This window comes from Arachis hypogaea, chromosome 19, assembly GCF_003086295.3.
Source record: "Arachis hypogaea cultivar Tifrunner chromosome 19, arahy.Tifrunner.gnm2.J5K5, whole genome shotgun sequence".
NCBI lineage: Eukaryota > Viridiplantae > Streptophyta > Magnoliopsida > Fabales > Fabaceae > Arachis > Arachis hypogaea.
Window position 1 is genome coordinate 124,887,852 of NC_092054.1, and position 21,178 is coordinate 124,909,029.

The window sequence follows — 21,178 nt, forward strand, 5'->3', positions numbered from 1 at the left end:
GTTACTGTGCTGGGGACCTCTGGTTCTCACCCATGCGGATTTTGTGGTTTTCAGATGCAGGACGCGAGGCTTCTCGTTGAGGCATGCTGGAGACTTCTGGATTAGCGAAGATCCTTTGTTCTCGGGACCCTATTTTGGGTTATATATCTTGTTTAGATACTTTTATCTCCATTAAATAATACAAACTGTGATGACTCCTTCTAGAGGGGATTTTTGGAGAATAGGTTTTCTGTATTTGTGTCCCTTTGGGTTTCCTTTGGGGTTTCCTTATTTTATCATATGTATATATTGCTATGCTCGAACCGGTTCTCTTCGCAGCCGGGTTTTGAGTCTTGATATTCTGGTTTTTGACACTTTTTATATATATGATCTCGCGTTAGCTTATCCCGGTTCGTTACGTTATCGATCGGAGTGTTGCTCGTTCGAGTTACGGTTTTTGTTTACCCCCTTTTTCTACAAAGGCTCCTAGTTATAATCAATTATTCATACTACTATACGTACTAAATTTTTGTTTTAGAAGTCGTAATACCTTGCCATCTCTGAATTATGACTTAAGCATAAGACTTTGTATGGTAGGGTGTTACAGAGTCTAAATCTAATTCAATATTTCTCATACTTTCACCACTCTCCAACAGAATAAATCCAAAATCAGAACCAACCCTCAGATAATTCGACTTAGTAATCCTATATCATCACATTAACTTTCCACCTATAGCAAGTGAAATCACTCCACTGCATCAACCCATGGGCTCAAATAATCCCATTCAATATTTACCTTTATTATTCAACAATTTCTTCATTCCATCTCAACAAGGACAGCCTTCAGCATCAACCGACACCAGCATGAGGGACCTCTCAGTTATGCAAACACAAGCAATGCAAACAAGGAATACACAAGTAGATTCAGGTAAAGCAATTAGCATATAAACATGTAGCATATACAATTAGGCAAACCAAATACAATTAAACAAACCCAAACAATTCAAACATATGCAAATGATGTATGTCTGTCCTATGGCTGATGATATCATCTGTCGATTATACAGCCAAACCCGACATGTCCGGAGCAAGTGAAATCACTCCATTGCATCTACCTAGACAGGTATAACTGGCAAATGAAATCACTCCACTGCGGCAAGTGGAATCACTCCACTGCAAGTAATGGCAAACAAAACCACTCCGCTGTGGCAAGTAGAATCACTCTACTACAAGTAAATCGTTTTCATAATCATTCTCTTCATATCTCAATCATAATCAATCGTGCATTACCTCTTAACATCATAATCACTCTCATCATATCATAATCAAAATTCATTCATCCTCATCTCTCAATATCATAACTATTTACCATTCATCATCTCATTATCCCTTATCATTCATTACTTCACAATTTGTTCATCTCTTATCAATTCACCAACTCCTCTCTTTCATTCTCGTTCCTAACTCCTCTATCCTCAATTACACCGGCTCTAGACTCTTGACGGGGTTTATAGAAGTTTTAAAAGGCTAAAAGAATGATTAGAAACTCAAAAATCTAAGTTTTTCATACGTACGCATGGATCCAGAATTTTGACAAAGTCGCGTACGCATGCATCTGCTTGCGTATGCATGAGTGTAATTTTCACTAAAGTCGTGTACGCATGACATGTCTATGTACGTAAGAGTACTTGGCAGTGGCCAGTGCTCGCGTCGCGTGATGCCTCTGTGTACGCATGCATATCAGAAACCAGAAAAGCTAATATGCTGTAGAAATGCAATATTTTTACCAAAACTTTAAATACGCATAACTTTTTCATTTTAAATCATTTTTCAACCATTCTTGAATAGTTGGAAAGATCGATAAATGAATTTTCATAAAAATCTAACTTTGAAAAGTTTTCGACTCTGAGGACCGAGTTATATCCCGCCGAAGTTGGATAGAAATCAATTTTAACCAAAAATAACATTCATCAACTTTCCCAAGCCAAAACAGTTTCAACATCAACAAACTGACCCCAGACCAACTCAATTCACATATTCACAGTCATCCAAATTCAAACCTACTTCAAATACATATTTCTACTCAAATTCATCAATTCAACGACTCAAAATCACATTTTTTCACTATTCCATCAATCATTTCAAATTTCACTTATTCTATACCAATGTTCCATTCAAACTCATGCATCATCATACAATTCAATCATCCCTTGCCATTCTTATCTTTTTTCGGCCTCCGTCCCAAATTCACGGCCTCCGACCCAAATTCATCAATTCAATACATAATTCATAAATATATAACTCCCATCCAAACTATTAATTTCTACAACACATCAAATATACATAATTTACACAATCCTTATCTAAATCATCAATTGCAACAACACACCACCACACATATCAATTCCAATTAAATACACAATTTAAACTTAATCCTAGGGGCATCTAGCCTAGGATTTCATACTACATTATACGGTATTTAAGTGAAACTTAAACTGTACCTCAATGAAGTCAAAACCAAACCCTTAAACTTGAAGTCCATGTTCACCACCAATACTCAACTCAATGCCTCAAGTACTCAATCTACACTAATTTCACATAATATGCACAACACTCAAACTCTAGGGTTTCATAAAACTTCATAAACACAAGGAAAAAGTAGCTTTTACCTTTACCTACTGAAATTAGTGATGATATCTAGCCAGAAATCAAGCTAGAGCTTCTCCTATATAAACACAAGAATCACCAAGTTCCATGAACACACAAGCCAAAAATGGGATTTTCACACCAAAATCAAAACTGAAGATTGGTGAGGGAGAGACTTACCTAATTTCTTAGATAGAATTGAAGAGCTCAACGAGACTTCTCGTGGGCGCAAATGACTCATCAATCAAAGCTCAGGAGAGGAAGTTATGTTGGATTGAAGTTGGTGATGAGTTAGGGTTTTTGTTCTTTCTTACTCTCTTCTCTCAATTCAGCATGCTTCACTTCAATGGAAGGGGAGAGGAGGCTGAAAGCTTGCTTAGATATGAATTGTATAAGTGGGCTTGGGTCCACTTGGGTCCTGTTCACTTGGTTTAGTCTGTTGGCCTAATTTTGGGCCAAAACCTTTAAGATTGGTCTTTAATTCGTACTTTAATTATTTTCGCTCCTCTAAATTATAATTTTCAACTTCTTAACTTTATTCATTCATAAATTAATTTTTTCACTTTCAGTACCAGGTAGATTTAAGTTGGTACAGCTGGCTAAAATACCAAGATGCATTTTTACGCAATTTTCTGCATATAATTACATTTTTTCCACTCAAAAAATTCACTGAATCTAATTATTATAGTTCATTTTTAAATTCGTAAGTTTTAATTTTTAACCCTGTCCGGGCGTATTTTAACTATTTCAATTAAATGCTTAATTATCTAATTAATTCTTTTATAAATTTTCCATATCTTACAGGAACCCCTCTAAATCTTAAATATTTTCATATCTTTTGATGCAAATATTGTGTTGAGAACTAAAGATAACTTGAAAAAGTTTGATCCAAAAACTCATGAATGCATTTTTATTGGATATTCTACAGCTAGCAAAGCCTATATAGTTTATCACAAAAATTCTAGTTGTTGAGGAATTCATACATATTTTTTTTTGTGATACTAATGTTGTTTCAAGTTCTTTGAAAGATGACCATGCAGATGCTCAGAACAGTGATTTCAAAAATAAGAATCTCACTCAAACTGGTTCTGATATGCAGCAGAGAGTTCAATCTACTGAGACAGTCAATTCTGCAAGAGATATTTTTGTTTTCTCTCCTAAAAATGTAGAAAATCTTAGAAAGGACAGCCAAACAAACAAAACTTCATTTGAATATGATCCCAAGACTTCTAGACGAAGAGAATGAAAATTCTTGAAGAATTATCCACAAGAATTTATTATTGGAGATTTGTTACAAGGTATCACCACTAGATCTTCAAATAGAAAGAGGATGGAACAAAACAATTTTACACTCATTTCTCAAATCAAACCACAAAATGTGAAGAAAGCTCTTGATGATCTATCTTGGGTCAAAGCAATGAAAGAGAAGCTGATTCAGTTTGAGAAAAATAAAGTATGGATACTAGTACCAAACTCCAATAGGAAGAGGGTAATGGGAATAAAGTGAATTTTTTGAAACAAGTTGGGAGAAGATAGAAGCATAGCAAGAAACAAAGCAAGACTCGTGGCTCAAGAGTATGATCAAGAAGAAGGAATCGAATTTGATGAGTCATTTGCACCAGTTGCAAGGATGGAAGCTATAAGATTGTTGCTTGCTTATGTCGCACATCAAGGGTTTAAATTTTTTGGTACCATTGATAGAGAAGTATATGTGGCACAACCTCCCAGTTTTAAAAATAAAAATTTTTCAAACCATGCTTTTAAATTTTCTAAAGCCCTTTATAGTTTGAGAAAAGCTCCTAGAGCTTGGTATGAAAGATTTAGTTCTTTTTTATTGAAAAATAGTTTTCAAAGAGGTACCACACATATAACTCTATTTATCAAAGAATCTAATGATCATTTTATTCTTGTTCAAATATATGTGGATGACATAATCTTTGGCTCAGAAATTGAATCCTTGTGTGTTGATTTTAACAAATTAATGACTAGTGAGTTTGATATGAGTATGATGGGAGAACTCACATTCTTTTTTGGACTCCAAATAAAACAAACTCCTAGTGGCACCTTTGTGCACCAAGAAAAGTATGCCAAATAATTGGTTAAGAAATTTGGTTTAGAAAATGTTAAGCTAATGAGCACACCAATGCATCTAAATTCGAGACTTGAGAAGGATAAAAATGGCAAAGATGTAGATGAAACTAGATTTAGAGGAATGATCGGTTCACTCATGTACCTCACTTTCTCTAGACCGAACATAGTTCAAAGTGTTGGAGTTTGTTCTAGATTCTAATAACATCGTAAAGAATCCCATCTTTTAGTCGTTAAAAGGATTATTAGATATATTTATGGCACTTCTGAATTTTGTTTGTGGTATCCTAAATCTGATGATTTTGGTATAGTGGGTTATTGTGATGTAGATTTTGCCAGCGATTGAGTAGATAGAAGGAGCACAACTGGAATCTGCTGCTTCTTTGGAAAGTCACTCAATGTGTGGTCTAGCAAGAAACAAGTCATTGTAGCATTGTCTATAGTCAAGGCTGAATATATTGTTACATCTTCATGCTATTCACAATTTTTGTAGTTGAAAACCCAACTTGTAGATTATAAATTGAAAATCAATAGCATTCTCTTATTGTGCGATAACATGAGTGTGATAAATATTTAAAAAAAATCATGTTTTACACTCTAGAACCAAATACATTGAAGTGAGATATCACTCTATTAGGGAACATGTTCATAAGAAAAATATTGATATTCAATTTGTAAGATCAGATAGATGATCAACTTGCTGATATCTTTACTAAACCACTAGCTGAGGACATGTTCTGCAAGTTGAGAATAGCCCTGGGCATTATCTGTGCTGATTCCTTTATCTAATTTGATGATGAATATTTCTAAGTATTTTTGTCTCTCAGATCAACAAGAGACAATTCTGGACAAATGATGAACCCCTCTAGGTTTTGACAAACGGGATTAACTGCTAGAAAGAATTTTATAAGAATAATCACGTTGTAGGTATAGTTTCTAAACCAACAGAAAATCCTTTCGTACAAAAACTTGTTTGTCACTTAAGCAAATCCAATAAAATTTATAACCGAAGTATTTAAACCTCGGGTCGTCTCTCAAGGAATTGCAGGAAAGTATGATTTATTATTGGTTATGGAAAAAGGTATATTTTTGGGTTTTTGAAATAGGGAACAGGAAAATAAACTAGCAATAAAGTAAATTAATTATCATGAAAACCATTTTAAGGTATAAGAACTAGAAATCCCATCCTAGTTATCCTTATCAGGTGTAATGAGAATTGTTTATTGCTCCCACTTAGTTAACCCTTACTAAATAAAGGAAAGTCAAGTGGACTAATTAATTTGATTCCTCAAGTCCTAGTCAACTCCAAAGGAAAGACTAGCTTTAGAGGTATCCAAATCAATCAGCAAATTCCAATTTTCAATCAACAGCTGAGTTTGATAACTCAAGTGTCACCAATTACTCAACCAAAGCAAAGGGAGAGAAATCTAAATTAAATTAAAAGCATCAATAACATGAATTGAAGAAAGTAATCTTAAATCTGAAATACCTCAATGTGTATTAAATAAGAAAATCAAATTAAACATAGGAATCCATAAACCAAATTGGGAAAATAAACAAACTAAAGTAATAGAGTAATTGAAAGTAGAAGAGAACATAAATTAAAGGAACATTGAACCTGGAATTGAAGAGAAACAATCCTAAAACTAAAAGAAATCCTAAATCCTAAAACCTAGAGAGAGGAGAGAGAGGAGAGAGCCTCTCTCTCTAGAAAACTACATCTAAAACCTAAAATTGTGAATTATGAATGTTGTGTGAATGAATTGATTGATTCCCCCACTTTATAGCCTCTAATCTGTGTTTTCTGGGTCGAAAACTGGGTCAAAAATAGCCCAGAAATCGCTGGGAGCGTGATAAACCACTATTTCATGGTTTATCTTGTACTCAATTGAGTGGTTTTTATTAACTCTTTACCCACTTATTCATACTATTTGCATGGTTTTATATTTCCTTCCTAATTATGTGCTTTGATTGAAAACATGCTTCTTTGATCTTATATTTGCTTATTATTAATCCTCTCTTATTACCATTAGATGCCTTGATATGTGTGTTAAGTGTTTTTAGATATTATAAGGCAGGAATGGCTTGGAGGATGAGAAGAAAGCATGCAAAAGTGGAAGGAATACAAGAAGTTGGAGAAATTGCTAAGCTGTCCAGCCTGACCTCTTTGTACTCAAACGGCTATAACTTTAGCTATAGAGGTCCAAACCATGCGGTTCTAGTTGCGTTGGAAAGCTAACGTCCGGGGCTTCGATTTGATATATAATATACTATAGTTCCCCTGACGCTAGACAACGCGACTGCGTGATCCATGCGGCCGCGTCGCAGTGACGGAAATCCAGCGTGGCAAAATTCGAAACCAACGAATTCTGGACTGTTTTTGACCCAGTTTGTGGCCCAGAAAACATAGATTAGAGGCTATAAAGTGGGGGACTGCATCCATTCATAGGGAGGCTTTCACATTCACAATTTTAGGAGTAGATGTAGTTTTTAGAGAGAGAGGTTCTCTCCTCTCTCTTAGGATTAGGATTTAGGACTTCTCTTGGTTTTAGGAGTGACTCTCAATCCCAGGTTCAATGTTCTTTTACTTTATATTTATCTCTTACTTTCAGATACTTTGATGCTTATATTAGTTATGTTGCCTATTTGGCTTATGCTACATTCATGTTATGATTTTCTTAATTAATATTATTTGAGGTATTTCAGATTTATAATTGCTTTCTTTTATTTATATAGATAATTTAGATTTTCCCCTTTTGGTTTTGGTTAAGAAATCAGTAACTCAACATTATCAAACTCAGCATAATTGATAATCGCTATCTTGCTAATTGAACTGAACTTCAATAATCCCAACTTTTTCTTAGGAAATAAATAGGATTCGAAGGTCAAACTAATTAGTCTCTTGACTTTCCTTTGCTTTAAAGGTTAACTAAGAGGAATTAAGATTCAACTTTCATTATTGTTGAGAGAGATAACCAAGTTGGACTTCCAATTTCTCATACCTTGCCAAAAGTTTATTTTACAGTTATTTATTTATTTTATTTGTCATTTAAATATACCTGTGCCCATTGCCCAAACTCAACATCCCCCAATTTACAAACTCATAACCAATAATAAGAACACACCTCCCTGCAATTTCTTGAGAAGACGACACGAGGTTTAAATACTCGGTTATCAATTTTAAAGGGGTTTGTTACTTGTGACAACCAAAACGTTTGTACGAAGGGATTTCTGTCGGTTTAGAGACTATATCTACAACGCGACTGTTTTTATGAAATTCTTTACTGGCAAAAATCACAATCGTCAGGGCGACTTCTGCAATTTTTTGCACGTGGCGTCCGTCACGCATGCGTGTCATTTGGAGATTTTCCTTGCCACGCGTACGCATCAGTCATGTCTACGCGTCGTTTGTGCTCTGCACCAGGCACGCGTCCGCGTCGTCCATTCGTGCGCGTTGCTTACGTTTTGCGCTAGGCACGCATGCGCGTCGTCCATGCGTGCGCGTCGCTGCCATTTTCTTCAAAACTCCATTTTGTGCGTTCCTTCCATTTTTGCATGTTTCCTTTCTATCCTCTAAGCCATTCCTACCCTATAAAGCCTGAAATTACTTAACACACAGATCACGGTATCGAATAGTAATAAAGGATAATTAAAATTAACATTTTTAAGGCATAGGAAACATGTTTTCATATATATCATAGAATAAGTTAGGAATTGTAAAACCATGCAAATCTTATGAATAAGTGGGTGAAGAATTGATAAAAACACTCAATTGAGCATAAGATAAATCATAAAATAGTGGTTTATCAGGTTTCCATGATCAACGCTACTGTATGAGCTAAATGGGTTAAGCTGAACTCTTTTTTGGTGGTCCCTTATATATCGTTAAAAATCACCTTTAGGTCCGAAGGAAATTTCTATTCTATGAGTGGACCTCATCATTTTTTTAATCATAAATCAATTTTTATTTTTTTTCTACCAAGTCAAATTATTTTTCAGATTCTCAAAGATTTCTTTTGACCTGTCTTTTCAAACACTTACTTTTCAAAAGTTTATAAAATCTTTTAATTATTTTTTTGAAAAAACCATTTCAAATTATTTTGAAAGATCACCTTTTAATTTATTTTAAATCAGAATTCATTGTAGTTACTTATTGGAAATCACTCATCTTCCTCACCCCAACTTCTATTTTTTTTTTCCAAAAACTGCATTCATTAGTGTTTATTAAAATGAGAAAGAAGGTGGCTACTCACAGAAGTTCTTTGGCAAACTGTCATCCAAAGAATCAAGCTCACACCCATATACATATTCATTCTCACTCTTTCTCACACTCTTCACCCAGACGATGGCCCGAATGAAAATTGCTAATCGCCGTCCATCAACAGTGCACTCAGAAGCCGACACTTCTAGGGCTAATGTGGCCAAAGGTAAGAAGCTAATGACCAAGGAAGAACCACCAATGTCTCCTTCTCCTCATAACTCTTCTCGTCCACAAGGACGTTCTGCTCCCAAAGCTCCCTCAAGTCGTTAGACCAAAGGTAATTGTCGCTCTTTTCTTTATTTTGTAAAGGAACCTGATGATTTTGATCCTGTTGGTTTCAAGTCTCATTTTTAGAAACCTCTCTCATTCTCACTTCAACCCCTTTCGTTTCTCTTCAAGCATGAACTTTGAATTTGACAGGGCTGTTGTAGTTAATTGCCCTTTATGTTCAACATATCTGGTTGATTTAGATGCATTGGTTGAAAAAGATTTGAACTTTGTTGAAAATATTATTTACCAGGACTGAAAAAACCTTTTTAAAATTTGAAAACCAGTTTACCCTGAGTTGGTTCGAGAGTTTTATGCTAACATGTATTATCATGAAAAAACTGTTCATTCATATGTAAAGGGCCGAGAGATTTATTTAAACAAAGATTCCATCAGTGAAGTCCTAGATTATTATGATCTAAGTGTAAATGCTTACACCTCTAGTAAGCGGGATAATAATCTTGGCATTTCACATCAAGATGTTTTGGCTAATATATGTGTGAATATTTTTCTCATGGATGGTGTCCCTCCAAATCATTCTCTAGGTCCTGTTAGATCCCAGCTGTATCAAATCATCACTTATATTCTCTTGCCTCAAAGTGGTTCTTATCAAAGAGTTACTCTCTGTGATACCTTAGTTCCATATGTCATTCTCAACAAAGCTGAAATCTCTTTTGCATACTTGATGATGCGTCACAGGTACGATTACATCCGTATTTATAAAAATATTTTCTTACCATATGGCATGTTTTTAACCTATTTTTTTGAACATTTTGGTATTGATCTAACTGATGAGAAACAAGAGAATATAATTTCTTATATGAAAGGCGGTGGTGCAGTAAAGCACTCTAAGGGAAAAGGGACACGAATTGAAAAAGACACTATCATGAAAGAAGAAGAAGATGAAATTCTTTCTCCATCCTCGACTGTCGGTACATCCTCCTCCAACAGGTATTTGGTCAATGACGTAGTGAAAGACATTCTACAAGAATTTATAAATATGACCAAACATCTCATCAATCCAAGTAAGCAAGCAAGAAAATTGGCAATTTAAAATAAAAATTTCTTGAGAAAGTCTCAGGGCCAAGTTGAAGTACTTCTCAAGTACATTAATTCCTTGGGAGATGAACCGATTTAATCCAATCAAGAAGATGAGGAGATCTTGAAAACTGAGGATGAGAGATCTGATGTTTAGACCATTATTTTTAGTGTTGTTGCCTAAAATTTGTTTCTGCTATGTATGTGTTATGATCTTTTGATACTCTTTTTTTATCTGAATGATTGTAATTTGAATGGTAGGATTTAAACATTGAACTGCTGACTTTTTGTGCCTAATAACACCTTTTGTGCAGGACATATTTCATCCCCTTAATAACAAAAGGAGGAGTATATTCTGAAAAATGAATTGAATAAATGATAAGGATGAATGTTGTTAGATTAGATTGATTGGTGTTGTTTAAAACTGTTTTATAGCTGTTTGATGCTGCATTATGGATTTAAAATTTAATAGTTTATTAAGTTTTTTTTAAAATGATTTATTAGGGAATATTGGAAGAATTGGCTAGATTGGTAAACCAAGATATTTTGTACAATTGAGATGTTTTGGCATTGTATTTGGCTATAGTTTTTTCACTTGCATCAATGGTAATTTCAGGGGGAGCTACCCGAATAAAAGAAAGGAGATCAACATGATATATTGAATCATCAAAGGGAAGTACCATGAACTCTTCTCAACTCTTTACAATTCATTTTGTTTTATAATATCATCAAAGGGGAGATTGTTGAGTTTGAGAAAATAAAAATAATAATTTAATCATGACTAACATTATAGTTTTAGGTTAAAAGGCACAAAAGTGTGGCTGATGTATGTGTTTATTTTGTAGAAAATTAATATGTTCAATAACAGGCACAAATGTCCATAAATAGCACTCTTCCTCATTGTTGGCCCATGTCAAAAGTGTCCAACACTTTAACCAAACACTCTCTTCTCTCTTCTGATTACAACCCACGTGATTAACCTTAAACCAAGGGTGAAAAGTTTTACAAGCAAGGAAGAAAAGAAAGCTCAGTTTAGGATTCCATCAAAATAAAAAAGGTAATCACTAAGTCCAAGCAACAAAGAGGAAAGAATAAAAAAAGTCAGATTCCAGTGCCAAAAGCAAAAATCAAATCAAAGCTTAAATAAAAAAATCAGAACAACAATGCCATTTTTGTGCTACCATTCTAGCTTGTTGAAGCTGCCTTCTTCCTGCGTGCATCATTCGGGTAAGAAAAAAAAATAGAGGTTGTGTGTCTCTGCTATAAATCAAAAGTCACAATTAAAACTTGGAGGCAAGAATGGATCAATGATTCAGATTTTTGAAGTCAAAGAAAAAAGAAGAAAGAGAAGCAGCTAGGTAAGGATTCAAGGCAACTCCACTATCCATAAATCACTACTACTGTCCCATCTCTTCTCTGCGTTTTTTTTTTTAATTTTTGGGGAAGAAGAACAAAGTCAAAGATGTTCAACCAAGCTCAAGTTTTGGAAGCTTTACTCTTATTTAAAAGGGTAAACAGTCAGAAATTGAAGTAAGGAGAGTGAGCATACTGTTTGGGTCTTTATAGCTTTCAGGCTTAACCTTCTTCTCATTCATGATTTTACATTGAATTTTCTATTTTTCAGTGTTATATCTTTCTTATTTTTCTTCTTATCAATGAAAAAAAGACATTATGTGATGTATTAGTAAAACCATTGAGAGAAAAGGCAAATAGAGTATTCATGGAGAAAAGCCAGAAAATTATTTCAATCTCTTTTGTATGTATTTATGTTTTGTATTCATGTTCCTAAGAGGATTCTCTTGCTAAGTTAGGTGAGCACTTAGTGGTTGAGAGTCTAGGGAGTGAATCTAGCCATATTAAACTTGGGTAAAAGTTTGGTTTATCCCTGATAGGATTTGGTAGAATTCTTAGGAATTGGTGTATGTAATCTTTGAGAAAGATAGCGGAAATTCCACCACAGTTGTGGTGGAGATTGAATGTAGGCCACATTACACAAGGTGGTTGAACCAGGATATATGGCTGTGTCATTTTCTCTTCTCTACTCTATTTCTATTTTCTTTTGATAAGAGACAAAATAAAATTGTCTCCTGCATAATCAATCTAGTAGAAGTCACAACAACTTAGTATACTCAAAAGTAACTTGTTTGCTCTGTTCCTTATCCATCTTTAAGAGACAAAACAAAATTGTCTTCTGTATAATCAACATTTTAGACTCAACAGCAACATTGAGTTAAATCAAGTTTGAAGTTAAAGTGTACAAGTTTAAAAGAGGTCATAGATTCGACCCCCCTTTTTCTAGGCCATCGATAACCTTCATAACCAAATTAAAATGTATCATCCTCCTTCTTCCTCCCTCCATTCTAATTTTCACTCTCTCTAGCCGAAGCTTGCAATGTCGTTTGCTCGCCAGTCGGAGCTCCATTCGCGTTCCAACCACCGTCGTGTTCATGGTGAAGAGAGCTTCAATTTAATCGGTTTACTTTTTATTTTTTTGCAATTATTTTATATGTTTTAACTTCCCTATTTTTCGCGTTTTTGGTTAATTTAGAACAATATTGATCAAAATATAGGTTGTTGCTACCAGTGTTATCATTGTTGCTACTACTATTAGAAGTTAAAAGGGTCAGTTGTAACACCCTACCACACAAAATCTTCTGCTTAAGTCATAAGACAGAGGTGGTGAGGTATTACGACCTCTAAAAGTAAAAGTATATAATATAAGATAGTTTGAAAAATTTTATAACTAGGAGCCTTTGAAGAAAAATCAAAACAAAACCGGTAAAACGAAAAACGCAACACTCACGAAGCGACAACGTATACGAAGCAAGGTAAGAATAAGCTAACATGGATATATACCAAAAAGTTCCAAAATACAGATAACAAAGCTCAAGACTCAGCTCGCGAAGATAAACCGACCAGAGCACATAAGTATATATACACATATATATAAGAGAACCCAAAAGAACCCAAAATACAAAGTTTACAGAACTTGTTTCTCTAAAATAACCTCTAAGAGGAAGCTAATATAACATATACATAAGGAGTGGAGATAATAAGTATCTACATATATAAACGTAACCAAAATAAAGCCCTAAAAGGCTCAAAGATCTTCGCTGTCAGAAGCTTCCAGCATGCCTCAACGAGGTTCCTCACGTCTTGCATCTGAAAACCACAAAATATGTATGGGGTGAGAAACAGAGGTTCTCCGCATGGTAATAGTGCCCACATATCTAACATATAATGTCTCCGGAAAGCCAAAGGCGATCCTAAAACTCCGACATTCAGATTCAAGTCTTAAAACTAACATTAAAAACCATAAATTCGGTAGATTATCTAATGATTCTTGATTCTATCTCAATTTTAACTTAATTCCTAAAATCATCGCCTTTCCTCCCATCCTCCGAAAATCAGTAGAACCACATAGACAAACAAAACAGACAAATTAAACACAAGTAGAATACAGATACGGTAGGTAGCAAATATAGCAGGTAAACATAATAATCACATAGGCAAGCCCAATTAACGCACAATCAAACAAAGCACACATATGCATATGATGTATGTCTATCCTATTGGCCGTGAGCTCACGTGTCGGTTACTTTGCCAGAACCCGACACACCCGGTAACTAACCCGGATACCGTCTATCGACTACGCATCTCCATGAGGCATAAAATCAGGGGATTAGTGTCCTACCACCTTCTCTTGAAGGCATACATCAGGGGGAAATAAATCGGGAGATTAATGCCCTACCACCTTCCCCAAGTGAGGCCGTGTCATACCGATCGAGGGATTAGTGCCCGACCACCTTGCAGACAGAGAGAGAAAGAATGTGAGGAAAAAATATCAGGGAATTAGTGCCCTACCACCTTCCTCACATCACACAAAACACAACCACAAGGAATGTTGGGGAAAAGAATCGAGGCATTAGCACCTTACCGCCTTCTCCACATCAAACAATCATAATCTTATTTTAATCATCGTGATCGTTTTTAACTTAATCATTTCAAAGCGAATGCGGGGGAAAAGAATCGAGGGCTTAGCTCCCTACCGCCTTCCCCATACCCAATACATCACAATCATAGAGAATGTAGGGGAAAAAGATCGAGGGATTAGCGCCCTACCGCCTTCTCCACATCCAACACACCAATACCATCATCTTGTCCATTCATTCTCAACATCTCTACACTTCTTTAGCATATACCTGGAGTGAGTGGTCAGTGCCATCGCCTCTTACCCGGTCACCTCTATCTCATTCAGTTTATTCAAATTCAATCACGAACATACCTTAACGTCATCATTATCATCAATCCATCTCTAACTCAATTGAAATTCACTATTATCATCATCATAATTATATTAGTTCGGTCAACACTTCACAAGCCCGAAATCAACACTACATAATCATAATTCATTACTCCACAATTTGCTTCACTTCCAAGTCACTCCCCTTCCATAGTTCAGCCCCCCTTCTCTATTATTACAACTTAATTCTAGGGTCTTAGAGAATAAAAATAGGGGTTTAGGGGTTCAAAATTATATTCTAAAACATAAAACTCACTTTGCTGATTTCAGAGCTCACGCGTACGCGTGGGCATGTTTTTCTGTCTCGCGTACGCATGTACCTTGCTCGCATACTCCCGTTTGTGCTTCATAAAAAGAACTAGTGAGTTGATGGATCATTACCCTAATGATATAACAAAATACTGGTTTTTTCTCTGTCGCATGATAAAGCGAGAGAGAGGAAAAACGCAAGATAGCAAACCCAAAAGGATTGGTCATGTCCCTTGTAGATGGTCTCGTACGCAAGTTCTGTAGAATGGGTAAAAATGCTAAGTATTGTAGAATTTCAGTTTTGCACACAAAGCTTCTGATGCGCATAACTTTCTCGTTTTAAAATATTTTTCATCTGTTCTTTGAATAGCGAAAACTTCACGGACCCAATTTTCATATGAAATAAGTTTGAAAGAATTTGGAAATCCGAAATCCGAGTTATGGCTTGTCGGAGTTGATCCAAAAATCAAAGTTTTTATTGAAATTACTAAACCTCAGTTTTCAAAACAGCTCCATTCCAACCTTTTCTAAACTTACCATAACCATATCAACCAAAACCAATTATTCCTTAATACACCATCTTACTCCATATTACACCAATTTCACAATTTCAATCATTTCAACACAATAATTCATTTTCAAAGCATCTTTATACAAAATCATTAACAACATCAACATTCTAATATCATCATCATTACCATTTACTAATTTCAAGCATCAACAACATAAATAATTCAATCTTATGCTACGGTCAACTAACATAAGTTTTCACGACACGTTACATTTTAAATACGGGAAATCAAAACCATACCTTAGCCAATTTCTCCGGTAATCTAGGAACACCATAATTTATCGTCGTTCCGTAAATACCCAAAGCTCTAAACTACTTTCAAACAGAAATTCAGCAACAATTTTCTGACCTCAAGCTTTTAACACCGCCAATTGACCACCAATTCCATCAATTTGCCTCTATAACATATAATTTAATCTAATATCACATATACATCACTAAATCAACATCCTATTTTCTATATGAATAATTTCACAAGGGTTAGAGATTTCTTACCTTACCAACAGAAGCTAGGGACAGAACCCAGCAAATCCACAAAGCTAATTTGCTCCTAAACACCAAAATTCAACAAATTCTCAAGACCTAATCTCAACGAATTTTGAAACTGAGATGAGAAGATTTAGGTGAGAAAAATCAAGTTTCTTACTAAATAGTTGAGTGGGTTTTATAGAGGATTCCAAGACAAAGGCATGGCTGCTGACGGCTCGTCATTCGGAGCTCCGCATCGAAAGTTATATGAGATTGAATTTTGGAACCAAGGGTTTGCCTGTTCTTTGCTCCCCTTTCCCAAAAACCAGCGTGCTTCCAATGAAGCAGGAGAAGAAGAGCTGAAGCTTTTCATTAAGTGTGAGTTGGACTACGCCTTGGGCCTATTTTGGGCCCAGTTCGGCCCAATCTTGGGCCAAATTCTTTAAAATTTGTGTTAAAATTTTTATTTTAATTAGTTCTACCTCACTAAACCATAAAATTCCATTTTCTAATTTATTAGATTAATAATTAATTTATTAACTAATTATTCACTAATTTTGCAGGTTTTACATCCTACCCCCTAACAGAAATTTTCGTCCTCGAAAATTCACTCTCAAATCTTCATATGCGCTCTCTCACATTCAACCGACCTCTATTTATTTTTCCATTCTTTGACATCAATGTAATATCCTATTCCCAATTCAAGCCTAAGCTAAACCCATTTGTCTCACTCTTAGCTTCATCTAACCCTCTTAACGAGTACAAACTTGCTTAGCCTTCAAGGGTTCTTTCTAAATGAAATCAATCTCAATTCTTTCTCAGTTGTCTCAATCATTAAACAATTTCTCAATCTCTTATTCTGAGTCAATCTGTTATAACTTAAGCCATACATTCTCACTCTCCATTCCTCAATCCTATATTAATCCTCAAATTATTCTCATACCCCATGACTTTTCCCTCCCATCACTACAACTCTAGAGTCACAAAAAATCATTGCGCTTCCACAGCGCCACTCTGATTCTAAACCATTAAGGACTTAATCATTCGTCTAGTCTGCTAGAACACTCCTTGAGTCTCTTTATCTCTCTAACTAGCACTATTGACCTTTACTCCATCTCCACGATTTCTAATCCCTTGGTTTCATTCATCACCAGGTCCATTACCACCTCCATCACTGATCCTAGTTTGTTCGCTCCATCCCTTCAGAAGAAACTTGCACTGCAGCAGTCAGAGAATCAACCGTATTACCTCACTCGCACCCATGAGACGCCGTTTGGGTCTTGTCCACACTGAACAATTGATATTAAAGTGATCAGTCTTAATATCTAAAGTCTAGTGCTTTGAATCTCCAAATGTAATGCTCATGAATATTTATGCTATATATGTCAAGCAGACATTCTAAATAGCATGTACACACAGCCAGAGTATGCTCAGAAGCATAGTCAGTCCATTCCCCAGGCTCTACGAAAATGAACTACTCTGATACCATAATGTAACACCCTACCACATAGAATCTTATGCTTAAGTCATAAGACAGAGGTGGTGAGGTATTACGACCCCTAAGTATATAATATAATATAGTTTGAAAAAGTTTATAACTTGGAGCCTTTGAAGAAAAGTCAAAATAAAAGCAGTAAAACGAAAAGTACAACACTCACGAAGTGACAACGTATATGAAGCAAGGTAAGAGTAAGCTAACATGGATATATACCAAAAAGTTCCAAAATACAGATAACAAAGCTCAAGACTCGGCTCACGAAGATAAACCGGCCGGAGCACATAAGTATATATCTACATATATATAAGAGAACTCAAAAGAACCCAAAATACAAAGTTTACAGAACCTATTTCTCCAAAATAACCTCTAAGAGGAAGCTAATACAACATATACATAAGGAGTGGAGATAATAAGTATCTACATATATAAACGTAACAAAAAAAAGCCTTAAAAAGCTCAAAGATCTTCGCTGTCAGAAGCTTCCAGCATGCCTTAACGAGGTACCTTACATCCTGCATCTGAAAACCAAAAAATATGTATGGGGTGAGAACTAAAGGTTCTCAACATGGTAACAGTACCCACATATCTAACATATAATGTCTCGGAAAAGCCAAAAGCAATCCTAGAACTCCGACATTCAGATTCAAGTCTTAAAACTAACATTAAAAAACATAAATTGGGTAGATTATCTAAGAATTCTTGATTCTATCTCAATTCTAACTTAATTCCTAAAATCATCGCCTTTCTCCCATCCTCCGAAAACCAGTAGAACTACACAGAAAAATAAAACAGACAAAGTAAACACAAGTAGAATATAGATACGGCAGGTAGCAAATATAGCAGGTAAGCATAATTATCACATAGGCAAGCCCAATTAATGCACAATAAAATAAAGCACACATATGCATATGATGTATGTCTATCCTACTGGCCGTGAGCTTATGTATCGGTTACTTTGCCAGAACCTGATACACCTGGTAACTAACCCGGATACCGTCTCTTGACTACGCATCTCCAGGAGGCATAAAATCGGGGAATTAGTGCCCTACCACCTTCTCCTGGAGGCATACATCAGGGGAAATAAATCGGGGGATTAGTGCCCTACCACCTTCCCTAAGTGAGGCCGTGCCATATCGATCGAGGGATTAATGCCCGACCACCTTGCAGACAGATAGAGAAAGAATGTGAGGGAAAAATATTGGGGAATTAGTGCCCTACCATATTTTCTCACATCACACAAAACACAACCACAAGGAATACAGGGGAAAAGAATCAAAGGATTAGCGCCCTACCGCCTTCCCCAAATCCAACAATCGTAATCTCATTTTAATCATCGTGATCGTTTTTAACATAATCCAATCAAAGCGAATGCGGGGAAAAAGAATTGAGGGATTAGCGCCCTACCACCTTCCCCACATCCAACACATCACAATCACAGAGAATGCACGGGAAAAAGATCGAGGGATTAGCGTCCTACCGCCTTCACCACATCCAACACAGCAATACCATCATCCTGTCCATTCATTCTCAACATCTCTACATTTCTTTAGCATATACCCAGAGTGAGTGGTCAATGCCATCACTTCTTACGTGGTTACCTCTATCTCATTCAATTCATTCCAATTCAATCACCATCAAACCTTAACGTCATCATTATCATCAACCAATCTCTAACTCAATTAAAATTCACTATTATCATCATTATAATTATATTAGTTCGGTCAACACTTCACAAGCCCGAAATCACCACTACACAATCATAATTCATTACTCCGTAATTTGCTACACTCCCAAGTCACTCCCCTTCCAAGGTTCAGCCCCCCTTCTCTATCATTACAACTTAATTCTACGGTCTTAGAGAATAAAATTATGGATTTAGGGATGACGCGTATGCGTGGGTGTGTTTTTCTTTCTCACGTATGCGAGATACTAAACCCAAAAGGGTTGGTCGCGTCGCGTGCAGATGGTCGCATGCGCAAGTTCTGCAGAATGGGTAAAAATGCTAATTGCTGCAGAATTTCAGTTTTGTGCAACGAACTTCCGACGTGCATAACTTTCTCATTTTAAAATATTTTTCATCCGTTTTTCGAACGGCGTAAACTTCACGGACCATATTTTCATATGAGATAAGTTTGAAAGACTTGGGGGTCCGGAAGTCGAGTTATGACTCATTGGAGTTGGTCCAAAAATTAAAATTTTCATTGAAATTACTAAAACTCAATTTTCAAAACACCTCCATTCCAACCTTTTCAAAAATTACCATAACCATATCAACCAAAACCAATCATTCCTCAATACACCATCTTACTCCATATTACACCAATTTCACAATTTCAATCATTTCAACACAATAATTCATTTTCAAAGCATCTTTATACAAAATCATCAACAAAATCAACATTCCAATGATATCATCATTACCATTTACCAATTTCAAGCATCAACAACATAAATAATTCAATCTTATCCTACCGTCAATTAACCTAAGTTTTCATGACACATTACATTTTAGATACGAGAAACCGAAACCATACCTTGGCCGATTTTTCCGTTAATCCCGAAACACCACAATTTATCGTCGTTCTGCAAATATCCAAAGCTCCAAACCTTTTTCAAACAGAAATTCAGCAACAATTTTTCGACCTCAAGCTTTTAACACCACCAATTGACCACCAATTCCATCAATTTGCCTCCATAATATATAATTTAATCTAATATCACACATACATCACTAAACCAACACCCTATTTTCTAGAGACAGAACCCAGCAAATCCACAAAGCTAATTTGCTCCTAAACACCAAAATTCAACAAATTCTCAAGACCTAATCTCAACAAATTTTGAAACTGATATGAGAGTGTTTGGGTGATAAAAATCAATTTTCTTGCCAAATAGTTGAGTGGGTTTTCTAGAGGATTCCGAGACGAACACGTGGCCACTGACGGCTTGTCAATTGGAGCTCCGGATCGAAAGTTATATGAGATTGAATTTTGGAACCAAGGGTTTGCATGTTCTTTGCTCCCCTTTCCCAAAAACCAGCATGCTTCCAATGAGGAAGGAGAAGAAGAGCTGAAGCTCTTCATTAAGTATGAGTTGGGCTGGGCCTTGGACCCGTTTTGGGTCCGGTTCGGCCCGTTCGACTCAATCTTGGGCCAAATTCTTTAAAATTAGTGTCAGAATTCTTATTTTAATTAGTTCTACCTCACTAAACCATAAAATTATATTTTCTAATTTATTTGATTAATAATTAATTTATTAACTAATTATTCACTAATTTCACAGATTTTACATCAATAGATTTTGATTGCCTTCAGGTATCTTATCAAGATTTATTGATTTCAATAATATTATAAAAATGTAATTAAAATTATAATTAAATAATTTTTATTATCAATTATGCATGTTTAGGATTGATACTTGAATCCTAGGATAGATTTGTAAGGTTGGAGAGATGAAATTGTTAGAAATAAGTAGTATGACACAATTCAATCTATCATGTGTCAAATAATTTGTTATTGTTATTAGATGTATTATTCAATTAATTAATGGGTTAATACAATAATAATGTCCTAAATTAAATTTAGAGATTTATCATTATGATAATAATAATAATGAGAGATAAATTCATATATCTTTTATAATTTAATCTGAAATGTTCCTGGTCATAGAATTATTAAAAGGGACAACAATAATTCAGATAGATCAATATATATATATATATATATGATGCAAATAGAGATATGAATATTGAACTAATTCAATCTGAAATTTCTTAATGATTATAATTACTGCATATTTATCAATAGGATA